The sequence below is a fragment of the Ursus americanus genome, chromosome 20, assembly GCF_024610735.1.
Source record: "Ursus americanus isolate L20-20 chromosome 20, mUrsAme1.1.p, whole genome shotgun sequence".
Lineage (NCBI taxonomy): Eukaryota > Metazoa > Chordata > Mammalia > Carnivora > Ursidae > Ursus > Ursus americanus.
Genome location: NC_142146.1, coordinates 22493849 through 22516063, shown reverse-complemented (window position 1 = coordinate 22516063; position 22215 = coordinate 22493849). Strand labels below are relative to the sequence as shown.

The 22215-nt window shown below is 36.2% G+C and overlaps 2 long non-coding RNA genes across 2 annotated transcripts in view; one reads left to right on the top strand and one right to left on the bottom strand.

Annotated features, from left to right (window-relative positions):
* Positions 1–22215, bottom strand: part of LOC123788335 (uncharacterized) — a 144691-nt gene that overhangs the window by 26428 nt on the left and 96048 nt on the right. The window lies entirely within an intron of this gene.
* Positions 641–8043, top strand: LOC148108390 (uncharacterized). Its single transcript, XR_015727851.1, has 2 exons — positions 641–1979; positions 7438–8043. It is a non-coding gene; the product is annotated as an uncharacterized LOC148108390 (long non-coding RNA).

Genomic DNA, 22215 nt, shown 5'->3' with positions numbered 1-22215 from the left:
TCTTATTCTATGAGTTTATGAGGTGTGGTTTTGTTTTAAAATTCCACATTTAAGTGAGATCATACATTATGTGTCTTTCTCTTATTTTACTTAGCATAAGGCTTCACGGTCCATCCATGGCATCACAAATGGTATCATTTTCTTGTTTTTTATGGCTGAATAACATTTCACTGTATATGTATACAACGATTTCTTTATTCATCTATTAATAAACACTTGTTTCCAGGTGCAGATATTTCCTTGACTTAGCATTTTCACATCCTTTGGATATACTCCCAGAAATGGAATTGCTCGTTCATATGGTTAATTCTATTTTTTATTTCTTGAGGAATCTACATACCATTTTCCATAGTTGTAATCCTAAGAGTGTACAAGAGCTCCCTTTTCTCCATATCCATGCCAGCATTTGTGATTATAACAGCCATGCTGACATGTATGAAGTGATATCTTGTTGTGGTTTTAATTTGTATTTCCTTAATAACTAGGGATATTGAACATCTTTTTATGTACTTGTTGGCCATTCATATACTGTCTTTGGAAAAAAATTTTATTCATTTCTTTGCCCATTGTTTTAATTGGATTGCTTTATTGTTACTGAGTTATGTAAGTTCCTTATAATCTTGGGTATCACAGACATACTTGTTTTATTGTGCTTTTCTATATTGTACTTTGAAGATACTGTATTTTTTACAAATGCAGTTTGTGGCAACTCGGTGTTGAAGCAAGTCTATTGGCTTCATTTTTCCAACAGCATTTGCTCACTTCCTGTGTTTGTGTCATTTTTGGTAATTCTCAATATTTCAAACTTCTTTATTACTATATTCATTATGGTGATCAGGGATTTTTGATGTTACTATTGTACATGTTTTGGGGCACCTCAAACCATGTCCACATAAGACTGTGAACTTAATTGATAAATAGTTGTGTTCTGACTTCTGCCCTCATCAGGAATTACCCCATCTCGCTCTCCCTTTTCAGGCCTCCCTATTCCCTGAGACCCAACAATATTGAAATTGGGCCAATTATTAACCCTACAGTGGACTCAACATGTTCAAGTGAAAGGAAGAGTCACAGGTCTGTCACTAAATCAAATTTTAGAAATAATTAAGCTTAGTGGGGAAAGTGTGTCAAAAGCCAAGATAGGCTGAAATCTAGGCCTCTTATTCCAAACAGCCAAGTTGTGAATGCAAAGGAAAGTTCTTGAAGGAGATGAAAAGTGCTACTCCAATGAACACATGAATAAGAAAGTAAAACAGCCTTATTACTGATATGAAGAAAGGTTGATGGTCTGAATAGAAAGTAAACCAAACCAACTACAAACTTCCCTTTATCCAAATGCTAATCCAACTCTCTTCAATACTATGAAGGCTGCAAGAGGTGAGTAAAGTTTGAAACTAGCAGAGGTTGGGTCATGAAGTTTTAAAGAAAGAAGCTATGTCTATAACCTGAATGAGCAGGATGAAGCAGCAAGTGCTGATGTAGAAGCTGTGGGAAAAGATCAGAAGCTCTAGCCGAGATCATTAATGAAGGTGGCTACACTAACCAACATTAACAAGAGTTTGGAAAAAGTTGATTCCAACCTTCATGGACGGCTTTGAAGGGTATGACTTCAGTGGATGGAGTAACTGCAGATGTGGTGGAAGCAGCAAGAGAACTAGAATTAGAAGTGGTGCCTGAAGATAGAACTGAATTTCTGTAATCTCATGATAAAAGTTAATGGATGAGAGGTGGGTTTTTTAAATTCCAGTATAGTTAACATACAGTGTTGTATTAGGTTTAGGTGTATATCACAATACAGTGATTCAGTAATTCTATGACTTAGTGCTGATCATGTAAGTGTACTCTTTAAAAAAAAAAATTATTTGACAGAACAGGCAGGGTTAAGGGCAGATGGAGAAGCAGACCCCCTGCAGGACTCCTGGGACCATGACCCGAGTGGAAGGCAAACGCCCAACGGACTGAGCCACCCAGGCGCCCCTGTAAGTATGCTGTTAATCCCCTTCACCTATTTCACATCCTCCTACCCACCTCCGCCTTAGTAACCATCAGTATGTCTTCTATAGTTAAGAGTCTGTTTTTGGTTTGTATCTTTTTTTTTCATAGCTAGTTGGTTTTGTTTCTTAAATTCCACATATGAATTAAATCATATGGTATTTGTCTTTCTCTGGCTTATTTTGCTTAGGATTATACTACCTGGATCCAGCCATGTTGTTGCAAATGTCAAGATTTCATTCTTTTTAATGGCTTAGTAATACTCCATTATATCATACATACCACCTCTTCTTTATCCATTAATGGACACTTGGGCTGCTTCCATAATTTGGCTATTGTAAATAATGCTGCAATGAACAGAGGGGTGCACATATCTTTTTAGTGTTTTCATATTCTTTGGGTAAATAAATACCCAGTACTGGAATTTTTAGATCATATGGTATTCTAATTTTTTGAGGAACCTCCATAGTGTTTTCACAGCGGCTGCACCAGTTTGATTTCTACCAACTGTGCCTGAGGGTTCCACACCCTCATCAACACTTGTTGTTTCTTGTGTTTTTGATTATAGCCACTCTGAGATATGAGGTGATATCTCGTTGTTTTGATTTGCATTTCCTTGGTGATGAATGATGTTGATCATCTTTTTAGGTGTCTGTTGGAGAAATGTCTATTCATGTCTTCTGCACATTTTAATTGTAGTTCTTTATATGTTTTGGATACTAACCTTTTATCAGTTATATCATTTACAAATATCTTCTCCCGTTTGGTAGGTTGTCTTTGAATTTTGTTTGTTGTTAACTTTGCTGTGCAGAATCTTTTATATTGATGTAGTCCCAATAGTTTAGTTCCCTTACCTCAGGAGACATATCTGGGAAAATACTGCTATGGCCATTGTCAGAGAAATTACTGCTTGTGCTCTCCTCTAGAATTTTTATGATTTCAGTTCTCACATTTAGGTCTGTAATTCATTTAATTATTTTTTGGTATGGTGTAAGAAAGTGGCCTAATTTCATTCTGCGTGTAGCTGTCCAGTTTTGCCAACACGAAAAGACTGTCTTTTTCCCATTACATAGTCTTACCTCCTTTGTCAAAGATTAATTGACCATATAGTCATGGTCAATTTATTTCTGGATTTTCTGTTCTGTTCTATTGATCTATATGTTTGTTTTTGTGCCACTATCATACTGTTTTGATTACTACAGATTTGGTAGTATACCTTAAAAGCTGGGATGGTGATACTTCCAGTTTTTTCAAGGTTGCTTTGGCTATTTAGGGCCATTCGTGGTTCTATATCAATTTTAGGACTATTTGTTCTTCTGTGAAAAATGCTGTTGGTATTTTGATAGGGATTGCATTAAATCTGTAGATTGCTTTGGGTAGAATGGACCTTTTAACAATACTAATTCTCCCAATCCATGAGCATGAACTATCTTTTCATCCATGTTTTATAGTTTTCAGAGTATAGGTCTTTTACCTCCTTTGTTAGGTATTCCTTTTATTATTTGTTGTGCAATTATAAATAGGATTGTTTCCTTAATTTCTCTTTCTCCTGCTCCGTTGTTAGTGCATAGAAATGCAGTGGAATTGTGTGTATTGATTTAGTATCCTGTGACATTAATCAGTTTCTTTTTTTTAAGACTTATTTAGTTTCAGAGAGAGAGAAAAAGTTCACAAGTGAGCATGAGCATAGGAAGGGGCAGAGAGAGAGGGAGAGAATCTTAAGCAGACTCCCTGCTGTGTGCAGAGCCCAATGCAGGGCTCTACCTCATGACCTGAGATCATAACCTGGGCCAGAACTAAGAGTTGGATGCTCAATAACTGAGCCACCTGGACACCCCTTCATTTATCTGTTAGGGTTTTGATGGTATCTTTAGAGTTTTCTCTATAGAATATCATGTAGTCTATAAATAGTGACAGCTTTACTTCTTCCTTACCAATTTGGATATCTTTTCTTTTTCTGTGTGATTGCTATGGCTAACACTTCCAGTACTATGTTGAATAAAAGAAGTAGAGAAAGTGGACGTCCTTGTCAAGAAACAAGAAAATCTCAACCTAACTTACAACTAAGGAATCTGGAAAAAAAAGAAAAAAAAGTCAAAAGCTAGTAAAAGTATAGAAATAAATTAAGCGTCTGCCTTCGGCTCAGGGTGTGACCCCGGCGTTCTGGGATCGAGCCCCACATCAGGCTCCTCCATTATGAGCCTGCTTCTTCCTCTCCCACTCCCCCTGCTTGTGTTCCCTCTCTCGCTAGCTATCTCTGTCGAATAAAATCTTTAAAACAAAATTGATAAAACTTTAGCCAGACTCATCACAATAGAGGGTTCAAATAAATCAGAAATGAAGGAGAACGAAGAACAACCAACACCAAGTATATACCAACAAACTGAAAAACCTAGGGAAAGGGATAAATTCCCAATCTTCTAAAACTGAATAAGGAAGAAATAATAGAAAATTTGACAGACCAATTATTAGTAATTGAATTGGTAATCAAAAACTCCCAACACACAAAAGTCCAGGATCAAATGGCTTCAAAGGTGAATTCTCCCAAAAACAGAGAAAACTTCAGTATTAAATACCAAAAAAAAAAAAAAACACCCTACAAACCAAGATCAAAAATCCTCGACAAAATATTTACAACAGTTCAGTTTATTAAGAATTATTCACCAGGATTAAGTGGGATTTAATCTAGGGATACAAATGTGGTTCAATATTTGCAAATCAATTGTTGTGATACATTGTATTAACAAGAGGAAGGATAAAAACCATATGGTCATTCCAATAGATGCAAAAAAAAAAAAAATTTAAGAAAATACAACATCTGTTCACAATAAAAGCTCTCAACAAAATGGGTTTAAAAAAACCCACCTCAATAAAGGCCTTATATGAAAAATCCACAGTGAACATCATACACAATGGTGAAAAACGGAAAGCTTTACCTCTAAGGTCAGAAAAAAGACAAATATGCTCACTCTCACCACTTTCATTTAAACATAGTATTGGAAGTAATCAGACGAGAAATAAAGGCAACCAAATCAATAAGGAAGAAGTTAAATTGTCACTATTAGCAGATGATCTGATACTGAGAAAACCCTAAAGACACCACCCAGAGATGATTAGAATTGATGAATGAATTGAAAAAAGTTTCAGGATACAAAATTAATAGAAATCTATTATTTTTATAGTGAAGTAGCAGAAAGAGAAAATAAACCCATTTATAATTGTACCAAAAGAAATAAAATTTCTAGGGAACAAGTGGAATAAGTTTCACCTCTGTGGTAAAGACTTTTACTTTGAAAACTGTAAGGCGTTGATGAAAACCTGAAGAAGACACAAACAGGTATTTCATATGTTTGTGGAATGGAAGAATATTGTTAAAATGTCCATACTACACAAAGCAACCTACAGATTCAATGCAATCTCTATCAAAATACCAACACCATTTTTTATAGAACAAATAATCCTAAAATTCATATAGAACCACAAAGGACCTTGAATAACCAAGACCATCTTGAGATGGAAGAACAAAGCTGGAGGTACCACAATCCCGGATTTCAAGATACACTCTGAAGCTATACTAATCAAAACAGTATGGTACTGGCACAATAATAGACATATAGCTCAATGGAACAGAATAGAGAGCTTTGAACTAACCTATGCCTATATGGTCCATCTATGACAAAGGAAGCAAGGAAAAAAATGGGGAAAAAAGCCTTTTCAATAAATGGGAAAACTTAACTACATACAAAAGAATGAAACTGGACCACTTTCTTATACACAAAAGTAAATTCAAAATAGATGAAATACCTAAATGTGAGACTTAAATCATGAAACCCTTAAAAAGGAAACAGGTACTAACCTCTTAGACTTGTCTCCAGACAAGGGAAACAGAATTAAAAATAAACTACTGGGACTACACAAAAACAATGTACAGCAATCATCAACAAAATGAAAAGGCTAACTGCTGAATGGGAGAAAATACTTGCAAACGATATATCTGATGAGAGATTAATAGCCAAAATACATAAAAATTTGTACAAGTCAACACCAAAAAAAAAAAAACTTGAAAAGACACTTTTTTTTTAAAGACGACCTACAGATACATAAAAGATGCTCAACATCGTTAATCATCAGGAAATGCTAATCAAAACCACAATGAGGTTATCAAATCACACAAGTCAGAATGGGTAGTATCAGAAAGATAAGAAATACGTGATGGTGAGGATGTGAATAAATAGGATCCCTGCGCACTATTGGTGGCAATGTAAATTGGTACAACCACTGTGAAAACATGGAGTTTCCTCCAAAAGAGAAATGCCTTATGATCCAATAATTTCACTACTGGGTACTCACCCAAAGAAAACAACACTAATTCAATAAGATATATGGACCCCTTTGTTTATTTACAATAGCCAAGACATGGAAGCAACCCAAGTGTCCGTTTATAGACAAATGGATAAAGGTGTGGTGTACACACACACTAGAATATTATTCAGTCATAAAAGAATGAGATCTTGCCATTGGTCACAGCATGGGTAGATCTACTAGGTATTATGCTAAGTGAAATAAGTCAGAGAAACATGAATACCATGATTCCACTTACAAGTGGAAGCTAAAAAACAAAACAAACCAAGAGCTGCTTAAACATACAGAACAAACTGGTAGGGGGATGAGTGAAAGATAAATAAGTCCTGAAGATAAAAAGTACAGCATAGGGAATATAGTAAACACAGATGGTAGCTATACTTGTGGTGAGCACAGCATACCATATAGACTCATTGAATCAATATGTTGTACACCTGAAATACAACGTTGTAGGTCAACCATACTCGACTTTAAAAAATTCAATGAGATTCCTTATGAAAAGTTCTAGCAAAGCAGATTTAAAAGAGCCAATATGATCACTAGCTATTCTTGTTCCACTTATGTAAATTATCAGACCAAATTCCTTCAAACTAGACTTAATTTACAAATTAGTTTTACTGTGATTATTTTTAGTAGAAACCTAGGTGATGTAGAAAGAAAAATTATGTTTGCACTTTTGTAAGTAATTATATTCTAGTGCTATTGTTTCCACTTACGGACTGGATCCTGAATTCTTCTAGTTCCTTCAAAATCTAGAAATGAATTTCTAAACTGAAGTTTGTAATTTTCTCCCACCCTTTTGACTTCTGCAATTTTTGTTCTTAGTCCATTTTTTCCTTATGTTCTGCAAACTGAAGGGGAACAACTTGTTGTGAACATCAGAGAAATAATCACAATAGTGCTTATATAGTCTAAAGCCTTGTTGCTGTGTGGGCAACTCTCAAAGTTTACCTGCCCACCTGCCGATATCATCAGAGACATTCAAACAGCAAAAGAGGCTTTGAGCCAGGCATCCAGAGGACTCAGACTGGGTTTATAGTCTGCTATATAAATTTACCTGGTTTTCTTTTATTTCTGTTGCAGTGCCTCATATTAAATACAAGACTGCTCACACCATAAAGGCCTAACTCTGAAAGCCCATATGTAAGGACACTGCTGTTTAACTGGACTGGCCTCAGGACTGAGAGACTTGGTTCAGTGAGATAGGAAGAAATCTATCAACTCAGTGTGTGGATTGTGAACCTGCTTACTTCAAGTTTCAAAGGCGGGACTGAATGGGAGCCAAATATATCACCCTAAAATGTCCCTCTGTGTAGTAAGGATTATTTTGAGCTGATAATTAAGATATAGCAGATACAGGAAATGCTCTGAAAACCACATAGAAATCACCTTTTTGTAAGAGACATTTAGATGTATAAGGGAAATATTCATTTCTAAGGGTGTCCTTCTCTGTACCAAGAAACCTCTAGATATCCTTACCAGTGAAGAAGGGGGACTTACATCTGCATAACAACCCTATTCTTATTTATTGTGTTTTACCTGATAACCTCCCAAAACTGGTCCCCTGCCCACCCCAACATCTTTTGTCTTTAGCTGATGATGGCCATTTTGGGGAGTAACTCAGTTTTCCTGGGTATCTCCCATGTATGCAGAAGGTGTGCATGTTATTAAAATTGTTTTTCTCCTTTTGTTTTTGTTTTTTATTACAGGGAGGTCTCAGGAAAGAACTCAGTAGGATAAATTATTTTTCCTCTCACATACTATTACAATCTTGACCCTGAAAGCTAGAAATTCAGGCAGAATTCCTTCTTCTCTGGGGACCTCAGGGTTTGCTCTTAGGGCCTTCAGCTGTTTGGATGCAGTCCATAGACAGTGAGTAAAACAGATTATCCTCCATAACTCTACTGATTTTTAATCACATTTAAAAAATACCTTCGGAGCAAAATCTAGTCTGGTATTGGATCCAACAAGAGGGCACCCATCCTAGCCAAGGTGACACATAAAATTAACCATCAACCACCATAACATATTTTGATTTTAAGTGAAAATAAGGTTCAACATTTTGCAATATCAATAAGCATTTTCCAACTATTTAGATAGGCCCTTCACAAACTTTAATAGCCATCTATATTAATTTTTCTACATATTAGGTAATTTTTTAAAAAGCTTTTATTTATTTGTCAGAGGGAGAAGCAGGTTCCTCTCTGAGCAAAGAGCCCGATGCGGGACTCGATCCCGGGACCCTGGGATCATGACCTGAGCCAAAGACAGATGCTTAACTGACTGAGCCCCCCAGAGCCAAAGACAGATGCTTAACTGACTGAGCCCCCCAGGCACCCCCATATTTATTAGGTAATTTTAAGCTATTTATTTCCAGCCATTTTTCTGTCTAGTTCTCTGCCTTTATTAGGAACCAACACATATTAAGGGTAATCTATGGCTAGATGACTTAAAAATATAGTTAATCCTCCTAAGAATACACTGAAGAAAGCATTACTATTATCTTATAAAAGAGGGAAACAAACAACTTAGAATGTTGTACTAATTTGCCTCTGATAAGTCAACTAGCAAGTAGATGAGCATCCATATAAATCCAAGCCTGTGGAATTCCAAAGCCCTTAACCTTTCCACTAGCTTATTTAATGCTCTTTCAGAACTATCTTTATGAGTCTTTCCTCTTTAATTCTGCAGAAGTGTGGTTGCTGTTTATTATATAAAAGAGTTCTTTGCAAAGTTATTTTCCATGACTAAAATCTCTATAATATGTTCATAGCAATAGGCACCAAACCTGAACTGAACACATGCAAAAAGGGTAATAAAGGAAAAACCCCTATAAACTTAACTTCAGTGCAACTAGGAGCATATACATATATGTGTGTGTGTATATATATACACACACACTAAAAATGGCAGCTGAGAAAGCAGTCAATTACACAAAATAATAGATGAAGAGATAAAGCACAGTAGTTGTAAAAGCACCAAGCAACAGATCTTAGGAAGTACCGGGGTGGGGGGGGCACAAATTTTTCCTTTTGGAGACAGATTGCTTTGAAATATAAATGTCATGGTTTCCATTTATCACCATGGACTCAAGGAATCATACAGAAAAGGCATAGTTGCAGGAGGCAGTCAAAATCTCTGGCGTGAACTAGAAAGAAAAGGTTTTCAGTTGTGTTGTATCTGGCAGCCTCCCTGCCTTCTCCCCATGCTCCAGTAAATAATAATTAAAAGGGTTCTGACAGACCATCATACTAACATCAGTGAAGAATACTAACCAGAAAAACATCATTATGGATCAATTAAAAATCAAAACCAATACCATAGGAAACTCTAAAAAAATCCAAGCAATGCAATAATTGATAATAAAAGGGTACAACCATTGCACCACACAAAATACCCCCCAAACACACAAAAACAGCAGTAATGCCTACCAATAAAATGACAAACATAGACCATTTTTTAAAGAAGCCACTCTTTGTTTGAAAAAAGTAAAATATCTGTAATTCACACCATAGAAACTTAACCAGTCTCCTAATAAATGGTTTCTGAAAATCTAATAGACCACTAAAACAATGGAGAATCGAAATGGGCTAAAGATCTATTAGACATTTGACAGAAAAGGAGATAAGTCCTGCTAAACATGTGAAAGATGTTCAAATTCCTAAAACTCATTAATAACAAAAATGCAAATTAACACCACATTGAGTTTGGAAGACCACATTGGTCTTCTCAGTGAATCATGCCTCCGTGTAGTAATGCTCTGAGAATATTCACTGCGATCTCCACCTTTTTAGTGCACCCCAACTCCAGGACTGCTTCCTCTCCCTACAGACAAAACTTGTATCTATTTTGGGCATGCTGCCCTTGGATTGCTGGAATGATTTTACCTCAAACTGGGAAAGCCAGAAGTGCCTGTAAATGTAAATTCCTTCATTTAATCCAAAGCAATGACAATGAGTACAGAAGTATAAATACTCCAGCTCCACTGAGACTTCATAAAAACATTAAAGGTGATGTCCACTGCTGTGTCCTCTCTTGGGGCAACTGAGGTAATATTACCCTCCATCAGCATTGCTTGCCATCCTTAATATCCTGTCCCACTTTGCTAGTCTTTTACTGGTTTTCCTTGATAACACTATTTAATCATTTTCACATGAGTACTTGTCTCAGGTATCTGAAGGTAATTGAAGATATCATCCAAGCTTTTTATTTCAATAGGATTTGATAGATTCTCCATTAAAGTGAAAAAGACGGAGATAGGCAGACAGACCATTGAGGCTAGGACATAAAGGAGAAAAATTTTCAAATATAAAAACATATGTATCTTTTTAAATCATTCTTATCTGGGCTTTTGATTTGGCTGCTTAGCTAGTATCGTAAGGAATAGTAAGACGAATAGATTTCCATCTAGTCATGAGTTTAAACTTCTAGGACACATATATTATCTGATTCACCTTGTCTTTAAAGAGGAAAATATTAGTTGTAAATGGCCTTTTAGTGCTCTAGGCTTCCTATTAGCCTCTTTGAAACTAAGAAAACAAACAAACAAAAAAATTCACATCAATTATTGGACAAGGCTACTAAATATAGACTTCTAATTTATAAAAACTATCATTAAGTTTTATGACAGAATATTTAATGTTTCTAAGCTCTCTCTTTATATTTTCATTTTTCAATCCTTATAACATTCTATAAAGGATGTACTATCAGTATTCTTATCTAGAGATGAGAAAATTAAAGTGGAGAGGTAACAGTGAGGCTTAGAATCCAAGTAATCTGAATCAATATCCTGGGCTTGTCACCACCACTCTCTACCGCTCTGCTATATCCAGTATATTTCGAGGACTTGCATGAAAAGCCACATTTTTAGGAAATGGACTAATGTACCCCAAACTAAATAATAGATTCAAAGGAGAATTATTAAGAGACATCTCAAAACTCAGGTTTGGGTCCCAATGATATAAATATCTACATTTGTTTGGAAAACATGATGGTTTTGGTTACATTGAATTTAAATGTTTTCTTACCTGGCTTCTGTTCTGAAAAGGTGGTAAACAGAATCAGAATCTATGTAGAAAACACAAAAGACTCCACCAAAAAATTGATGCAGGAAATAAGATCAATGCACATAAATCTGTTGCATTTCTATTCATGAACAATGAAGCAGCAGAAAAAATCAAGGAATTGATTACAGCTATACCAAAAACCGTAAGATACCTAGGAATAAACCTACCCGAAGAGATAAAGGATCTGTACTCTGAAAACTATAGAACACTTACGAAAGAAATTGAGGAAGACACAAGGAAATGGAAAAACATTCTAATCTCAGGGATCAGAAGAACAAATATTGTCAAAATGTCTATACTACTCAAAGCAATCTACACATTCACTGTAATCCCTATCAAAATAGCACCAGCATTTTTCACAGAGCTGGAACAAACAATTCTGAAATTGGTATGAAATCAGAAAAGACCCCATATAGCCAAAGGAATGTTGAAAAAGAAAACCAAAGCTGGAGGCATCACAGTTCCGGACTTCAAGCTGTATTACAAAGCTGTAGTCCTCAAGACAATATAATACTGGCTCAAAAACAGACACCTAGATCAATGGAACAGAATAGAGAACCCACAAATGGACCCTCAACTCTGTGGTCAATTCATCTTTGACAAAGCCAGAAAGAATATCCAAAGGAAAAAGAATCTCTTCAACAAATGGCATTGAGAAACTTGGACAGCCACATGCAGAAGAATGAAACTGGACCACATTCTTACACAATACACAAAAATAAATTCAAAATGGATGAAAGACCTAAATGTGAGACAAGAATTCATCAAAATCCTAGAGGAGAACAGCAACCTCTTTGACCTTGGCTGCAGCAACTTCTTGCTAGACACGTCTCCAGAGACAAGGGAAACAAAAACAAAAATAATCGATTGGGACTTCATCAAAATAAAAAGCTTTTGCACAGCAAAGGAAACAATCAACAAAACTAAAAGGCAACTGACAGAATGGCAGAAGATATTTGCAAATGACATATCTGATAAAGGATTAGTATCCAAAATCTATAAAGAACTTATCAAACTCAACACCCAAAAAACAGAAAATCTAGTCAAGAAATGGGCAGAAGACATGAACAGACATTTCTCTAAAGAAACACACAAATGTCCAACAGATACATGAAAAAATGCTCAACAGCACTCGGCAACAGGGAAATACAAATCAAAACCACAATGAGATACAACATCTCACCTGTCAGAATGGCTAAAATTAACAACTCAGGAAACAAAAGATCTTAGAGGATGCAGAGAATGGGGAAACCCTCTTGAACTGCTGGTATAATACAAATTGGTACAGCCCCTCTAGAAAACAGTATGGTGGTTCCTCAAAAAGTTAAAAATAGAACTACCCTATGACCCAACAATTACACTACTAGGTATTTATCCAAAGGATACAAAAATATTAATTCAAAGGGGCACATGCACCCCAATATTTATGGCAGGAATGCCCACAATAGCCAAAATATGGAAAGAACCCAAATGTCCATCGACTGATGAATGGATAAAGAAAAGGTGGTCTATTTAGACAATGGAATATTATTCAGCCATAAAAAATTGAAATCTTACCACTTGCAATGACATGGATGGAACTAGAGTGTATGATGCTAAGCAAAATAAGTCAGAAAGAGACAAATACCATATGATTTCACTCATACATGGAATTTAAGAAACAAAACAGATGAACATAGGTGAAGGGCAGGAAAACCAAAAGATAAAAACAGAGGCAAACCAGAATAGACTCTTAACTATAGGAAACAAACTGAGGGTTGCTGGAGGGGAGTTGGTGGGGATGGGATAATTGGGTGATGGGCATTAAGGAGGGCACTTGCTGTAATGAGCACTGGGTATTATATGCAACTGATGAATCACTAAGTTCTACTCCTGAAACACTACATTACATGTTAACAAACTTGAATTTAAATTTTAAAAAAATGAGAAAAAAAAATGCTTGTGCAGTCAGCAAAAACAACAAAACCCCAAGCCCCCCACAGAATCAGAAGATCATGATAAAAAAAAAATTAGCGTTCAGTTTGGTTCTATCATTCCTTAGAAAGTAAATTATCCCTGTGTTATGATTTTCTCTTAAAATTGAGATCTTTAGTCTCCTAAAATGAATGCCTTCCAGTCTGTGGCACTGCCGACCATCTCTAACACAGAGCACTGGTTTAACCTATTCAGGAGAAAGAAATAAAAATTATAAAATTGAGTAGGGCAGTAGGTTTTAAAGGCCAGTAATGACCTAGTTTCAAATCAATGAGAGCACTGGGAGAGGAGACAAGGAATCGTGAAAGAAGGTAAGTAAAGTACATGAAATTTGATTTCGCCTGGGAGAGGAAACATGAGTATTATTCCACAAAGGTTGTAAAGAATAGCTGAAAAATTTCCAAGCAAAGCTGAGGATAGGAGGATACATTAAAAGCAAATGTCTTTCAATGCATAAACTCACTGAAATGTCAAATGGACATTAATTATCTAGGAGTCACTCTGATGATATCCTGTTGTTAATTCATTTGTCAGACAGCAAAAGTTAGCAAGCCCCAGAAGGAAGCCATCAAATGTGTAACAGACAGGGAGACTTGGCAGGCAGGCAGGGAGACTTTGGCCAAGCCAATACTAAACCACTTAAGGAAATGTAAAACTTAAGACTGTCCTGAGTCAGTCCCGGAACTCAAGACCTGGCAGATTTAGGCCCCAAGGACAAAAATATATATTCACTTACATATGTATGAATAGGACTCTTCAAAACAGACTTAATTAAATGCAGGTTTCTATGCTTAACAATTTTGCTCTCCCTTAACCTACGACCTTTCATATAAAATAGGAAATGCTCTATCTGGTTCCTGTTTACAATACACATCATAAAAAATTCTACAAATATATATATTTTTCCATCACATGCAACACATTATTTCAGCTCTGGACTCTTAGCTAAACAAAATGCGCCTGTAAAAGATGACTTAATTTCCCCAGTTGCTTGGGAAAGTGGATAGGGACTTGCAAATTTCAGGGGATGAAATTTAGGCAATCAGCGTCAGTCTTAGTTTTTAACTCTAGGAGTCTGACTTCCCTTTTTCTGGCCTTTAGAGAAATACAGATACGTGTCAAATGGCAGTTACACAATAACCCATATCATAGGAGGCAGGGAGAGCTAGGATTTGAATATCTTTGGTTTAGATAGTACAGAAATGATTTTGAGGTACAGATCCTGAATATACCTTGTCTAACAGGGAACAACTGTTCAGATTAAGACTTCAGGAGATGTGTGTTGTTCTCATGTTGTTTCTGCAGGTAATTGAGTCGTGTGACCTAGAAAGTGACCTATGTACTCTGGACATTCGTCTTCGTTCTAAAATGAGTGAGAATGACTACAGAGTCTCTAAAGTCACTCTATAATTGAATTCCTCATTGTCCTAAAGGAGGAGTACTGTGGAAGAGGATCTCTTAATCATCAAAGGAAAAATTAAGATATTGAATGTCTATTAATCTCCATATGCACTCTTTAAGCATTGTAATTATCCTCACCATAATTTTTTAACCAAGTTTTATTATGCAAGACACATTTAATCTCCATTCTTCAAATAATTCTTTTTCTTACTGCAAACTTCATTTTGTCTTTATTCAACAACCTTCAAAAAGAGGTGTCTTAACCTTTAATGAATTTTTGAACAGGTGTTCTTAGAAAGGCCTTAGACCAATGTTGTCTAATACAACTTGCTGAGATGGTGGAAATATTCAAATTCTGTGCTGTCCAGTATAGTAGCCACTAGTCATATGTAGCTCTTGAGCACCTGAAAGTTGGCTAGTGCAAATAAACTAAATTTTAATTTCAATTTAAATGCAAGTAACATGTTACATGTTAGCCATCATGTGGCTACCTTGTTGGACACGGTAGCCCAATAGATCAGAAGACGTGCCAGTATATACCAAACAAAACGTGAGTGACTGCTTATCTCCCAGTTAGCTTGAAACAATCTGTCCGAAGTGTTGACATAGATATTAGGACAGGGGATGTGTTTAAATCAGAAAAGTTTGTGGGGGTTAGAAGTCCAGTTTTTTTACCTAGCCCAATCAGAGTGTTTGGCAGAAACTGACTATATTAATCAAAGAGGGGAATTTATGTAGAAGCTAGGGAATCTTGTAGAATCAATGGAAAAACTGAGTAACCAGACCTCAAAAAGGACAGCAGCCAATGATGGTCCAGGGAAATGGGCAGTGGGAGTAAACTGACAGTCTCTTCTGGAATGCTCTGTTGGAATGAGATCCCTCCAACTATGTTCCTTCCTGGACCTTTCTGCCCTAAATTCAAACTCCAGGTGTAGATGATCAGACTGATTTGGATCACATAGCACTCCTTGTTCAGGGAAAGCCCTGAAAGAAAAATCCAGGGGCTGCCACCACAAGAAAAGGACAACCAATGATAGATGTCAGTTTTTACGAACTGGCAAAATGCTATGTCCTGTAAGTTACAGATTTGCCCCACTATAAGAACATCTCCACTATCTTGACCTTTATGCTTATATATTTTCATTCTAAATATGTAAAATGAGCATTTATCATGGTAGGTGCTTTGATATATACTATCTCATTTAAGTCTTAAATTTTTAGAATGAAGTATTTTTTATACGCAGAGAAAACTGCATATAAACCTTGAATTTGCTGCTGGAATTTTAATTGGATAGCACTGGTCTAGAGGGTCCAATGACTTGTTTCAGTGCTCAGAGACAGTAGGCAAGGTAGGAATCAAGCGTGATTTCTTGTGATCTTCCCCAACTCTATGACCAACATTGTAGCTGTGTCTTAGCCAGAATAATTATTCCTTTTTTATTCTGATAGTATTCCCTGTAACAGCTTTCTGTCCCTTTAAAAAGTATTGCACCTCACAGTTATGTAAATTTGTTTTTTTAACTATAATAATTGACAGGTAAGCACAGTCCAATAAAAAGCACTGGGCAAAGAGATATTATGGCAATCCATTCTTTTTTCAAATGCAGATGAGATAAGCACCAAAGGACATGTGACCCTGAAATATCTATAGACAAATTTTAAATATTGTTTCCCAGAGCATTAGATATTCCATCATTCCACTCCCTACACCTTGACGACTGCTAGATTACAGTTGGCCACGGCAGCTGTTCAAGTTTACATCTATTAATATTAATTTAAAAATAAACCTTCTTCCTTTTCCTCCCTCTATTCCTCTGCATTAGTGCTTGAGAATCTTTAAAGGTAATTCCCTTTTTTTGTACTTCAGAGCAGATGGATTCCTACTTCAACCTGTGATCAGCCCTCCTGGTGGCATCTCACAAAGCAGTCAGCAGGGAGGTCAATCTAAGAGCTAAGCACTCAGCTTCAGTGAGAAGGGACAGCATCATGGAAGTGAGTAGGGAGGATGTAGTGACTACTCCATCCCGAAAACTGAAGAACCCTCCCTACAGAGTCATAAAAGATAACCAGATATTTCCAATATTTAAAATACTAACACAATTATAGAGGTGATGAGTGGTTTTTGGTCATGTCATTTTAGCATGTTTTACTCAGCATTCCTCAATCTAATTCCACTTTCAATAAAGTGAGGGAATGAACTTATACACATATTAGTTTCCTGTCTAAATAAATGTGTATCAAAACCAGTATACATCACAGAGAAGAATAATTTTAAAAATGTGATATGTGATATATCTTTTAGGAAATATTTAACATTATATACTTATGTTGTCAAGAATATATGAAATTCCTCTACTGGTATGAAGACAAAACCTGCAGACATAAATATATAGCCTTACTATCTGCCCGGAATCATTACAAGTCAATTACATACTTAGGTCCCAACAAAAGATAGGTCCTGGTTTTGAGGACATTTATCAATAGTATCCATTTCACCTGAATACAGTCAGCCAGCTTTCAGGTTATTAGGGGATCACTCTACGTATTTCTTAAACTAATCGTAAGAGGGGGGAAAGAATCCAAATCAATTCTTCTTCTTATCATAAATTTAAAAATAGCATACCAGCTCTTAAACAGGAGCAGAGCTTTTCTTTAAACTGAGTTGTTTTGGAGTTTCTGTTTCTTCATCTATAAAGAAGGAGTAATCATACACACTCCTGAAATAGGTATGAGAAGTATATACAATAATACATAGAGTCTTTGAAAATATATGAAATAATGGTGCAGTAGCACCCAACACATGTTCATTTTTTAAAAAATGTATCCAAGTCCTCAATCCAAACTTTTTACTCCTCCCATCTTTGCACTGGTGTCAAGAGTGAACCGGAGGTGCCAAGAGTGAACCGGAGGTGCCAGGGAAGGAAGACCAACGGATGCAATTATAACACGTAAAAAAAGTATTTTAAAATATGTTTCATCATTTGAAGTCATTTTTCAGAAAATGTTTTAGCAATACATTTCTGAAACTTTAATTGAATAATGTTCATTGAGAATTTATTATGTTTCTAGGCAGTGTTCATGTTACTCTCATGTTCATGTTACTCCAACAACTCTGTGGAAAAGGTTATTTTTATCTTTTTTTTAATTAAAAATTTTTTTGATACAACGACACTGAACCTCAGAGGAGCAAAATACCTTCCAAGGTTTAGAAACTACTTAACCCTGGAAGTGATATTCTAACATTCGTTAATTGTCTCAAAGGTCTATCCGTTTTCTTTCTACTCCACTGAAAGTGTTTCTCAAACTCCATGTATGCAGTTACATACACAACATAACAAACATTTAACACCTGAAATATATCTGTTATCCTTAATTTGACATCTCTAATAAATATGAAGGAAATGACACACATGGTACCTATTTGCTTCTAGCATCTTTTTTGTTTTAGAGTATTTATAGCATCAGTAGAAGTTCAAAGGAGAGAGAGAGAAGAGGGGTAGGGGCAGATCTAAGGATACTTAATCCATTCGGCTCTCACTTCCTCAAATGAGAAACCTCTGCTCATAACATAGAGCACTGTTTTGTAGTTCCCTTGACTCTTGGGAAAATTGCTGAGTCTTTGACTTAGAGAAAGTTCACAAGAAGCAATAAGAAACCTCTAGAACAGCCAGAATGCCACCATCTGCTTCCACTATACAAGGCAGAATAGCCTCAAAGATAAAGTTATTTCAAGAGGTATTGAGATGTTTTAGTAGGACATACATGAGGCTAAGTGACATTACATAAGACACACTCTGACCAAGTAAATGTACAAGAACAAGTATGACGTTCTTCTAGCAAAAAATTTAATACAGCCACTAAGGCTGAGATTGACAATTTAAAACCGGAGAATAAACTGATAAATGGAACTAGAGCTTTATTTCCTTTTTAGGAAGAATTTACTTGCAACTAAAGTAGAATTTACTGAATTCATAGAAGTATCACTTTACTGTATTTGGAAATTATTTATTATTGCTCTTTTTGTTCTTCCATTTGGATTTGTAATGTGCATTTTAAAGTTTTGCAATTTTTTTCATCATTTGAAATACGAATATATTTAGAAGGTAAAAATCAGTCATCTCACAGTGTATATCTTTGTTTTCATTAATTTGCTTTCTCTAACCTATCAATTCCTCTTGCATAAATTCTTCTGTGTCATACCAAATAGTGGCACCATCTAATTGATGCTAATAAGTATTTAAACATTACAATGAACTCTGCAGTTTGCTTAAAACGTCAATGATAAAGACACAGAGAAAATCAGTTAGTCATGATGTCAGCCTTTTACATACAACCCTAAGTTGAGGGAGAATGAGAGAATGAGCATAAACAAGAAACCAAGCTCAACTCCAAACAATCAGAAACATACCTCACATCCCAAGTCTTAACCCCCTGCCTTCCAGGGCAAAGATCCATTGGAGCCAATGAGTCAGAGAGAGTTGCTCACATGGTATTTATTCACTATGGGGCATTTTGATGCGTAAGCATCATTAGATGAGTAATTTAAAATGTTAACATTTTAAATGTTCCTGACAGAAAGCTAAGGGTAAAGTACTGTGGGGATCTATTCTTCTCTGACAAGGTTCTGCTGAAGGGGAGGCATAAGAATTTCAATAAATAATTTACATTAATTCATGAGCATTACTCATTCGGCACAATCAAATTTAAGTCAGTTGGGGACTATCAATGTTTATTGCCAACACCGCATCTTTGCTGCAGTCCCATTATTTAAAACTTTTGCTCACATTTTTTTTAAAGATAATATTTTGAAAACTCTCCTCAGAGAACAGTTCCTGCAATCACTTAAGCCACTTTCTAAAATAAAGTTTTGTGTTTATATGTATTTTTCCCCCTTAAAACCCATCAGTAAATCCAGCAGGTCAAAAATCACAATTTTTGATACATTATTTTTTCTTCTTCCTTGTTTCATTGTCCTTCTAGCAAGTGGGTAATAGAGTTTTTGAGTTGGGGTCCGAATTGAATCCTATCCATCCAAAAAGTAAGGCCGCTTAAATGTTTACTGGTGACTATAAAAGACCTTATTCAGATTTGTCCCTTTTATATCAGTAAGATAACCAATTCTGAACATTTCACGTGATAGAAAAGATACCCAAACATAAGCCTTGGTCCTAAGCTTAATGAATTATTTTCAAATTCTACTGTACCTTGTTCCAGATCTAATGCCATGCAAGCAAAGGAGAGTTTTTGTTTCCTTTCTCTTTCCTTTGCACTTCTTGTAAGAATGCAATTGAGTAAGTGGTTTTAACTCAGGCCAAGGAAGAAAGGGCTTGAAGCAACCTGGGGGAGGCCCTAGACAGAAGAGGTGCTTTCTAAAAAACCTGATATTGTTAAAGCAGGTAAACCATAAGCTTTTTTGTAAACATCCACAGATGCCCTCAGGGTTTGAAGAGTCATTGATAAAATAGGAATAAGATGTAGTAAAAAGGCTGGTTACCAGGCAAGTAAGCTGAAACATAGCCACATCCACTGTGACTCCTGGGTCCAAAAGTGCTGGTGAGAACACCTGGAAGCTATTTAAATGAGCAGCTTGAGCCATGATGGGCAAGCAGCACTGATGGTCTGCACTGCAAAGGCAGTATCTCTGTTTAAACAGGGAACTTAGGATGCAGATTAGCTGGAGTCAAGACAAAGAGCTTTCCCTTTTAGAGCTGCTTCTCCCACTGTGCCCAGGCAGGCAAAGTAATTTATTTGCTGAATACAGCCTTCATTCTGTCTGAGCAGGGAGCCTAATGACAGCACACAGAAAGCTGCACTGCTCATCCAACAGTCTTTCTTACAGTGGTACTTAAATGGAGAACAGAGCCCATGGCTTTCCCCAACTGCACAGCAAAAATGGTGGCCTTACCTGATCAGGGAATTGAATACACATTCTTGACTGAGTTGGGTTCCCAAATAATAAGATACACAGGCCCTGGGTGCTGCTCTGCTGCTCAGCCAGGGCAAGGAAGCTGACTAAAAGAACCATCTAATAAATATAATACCCATTCCTAACCATCTAGTAAGCCTGACCAAGCAACTGTGTAGCCCATTCTAAAGCTTCACCTGGATAAGAAACCAAGCCAGGTTCCCATCCAACTTTTCCCAGCCAGTGGCATACCACCCAACCCTGACCTCAGAACTAGAACAGTTACCTCACCCAAAATAGACTCTAATAACAGGTCCACTTTCCCAAAGATATTAACAGCAGACACACTCAGAAACCTAAGTGACCTGACTGCTAAAGATCTTTTCTGCCAAAGTAAACTTGTAAAGTCTGGAAGAGGAGCCTGATTACTCAACTGCACAGATACCAATGTAAAGAATCAAGGATAATGAAAAATCAGGTAAATATATTACCTCCAAGGAAAATTAATAAAGCTACATTAACTGACCCTAAGGAAATGGAGATCTATAAACAGTCAGACAAAGAGTTTAGAATAATCCTCTTAAGAAGCTTACTGAACTATGAGAACACAGAGACTGACAATTAAATGAAATTAAGAAAACAATTCATGAACAAAATGAAATTTTAATAAATAGAAACCATAAAAAGATTCCTGATTTATAAAATACAGTAGAAGAACTGAAGAATTCAGTAGAGTTTCAAAAGCAAACTAGATAATGCAGAAGAAAGAATCAACAACCTGGAGCATAAGATGTTTGAAATTATCTATTCAGAAGATTTAAAAAAAAAAAAGTTGAAGAAAGCCTATGAACTTGTGCGACACATGGAAAGAAACAAGACTTGCATGATGGAAATTCCAGAAAGAAAAGAGAAAAGGACAGAAAGAGTATTTAAACAATAATGTCTGAAAACTTCCTGAAACTGGGAAGAGAAATAGACGTTCGCAACCATAAACCCAAAGGACCCTAAATAGGGTGAACCTGAATAAGGCTGCCATGAGGTACACATACTTAAGTTGTCAAAAGTCAAAGACAAAGAATTTTAAAAGCAGCAAGAGAAAAAAAAAAAAATACATACAAGGGAAACCCTGTAAGACTGTTGACAGATTTCTCACTGGAAACTTTTCAGGCCAAAAGAGAATGGGTTGACATACTCGAAATATTGAAAAAAAAAAACCAAAAAACAAAAAAACTGCCAACTAAGAATTTTTTTTGCTTGGTGAGACTGTCCTTCAGAAATGAAGGAGGGATAGAGACTTCCTGAGAAACCAAGAGCTGAGGGAGCTCATTACCAGTAGACATGCCTTACAAGAAATGCTAAAGGGAATTCTTCCAGTGGAAGTAAAAGGACAGGGGTAATTGACGTCATAAAAACATAAAAAAGATAGCATAACACTCATTGGTAATGGTAAATATACAGTTAAATTCTGGGGCGCCTGGGTGGCGCAGTCATTAAGCATCTGCCTTCGGCTCAGGG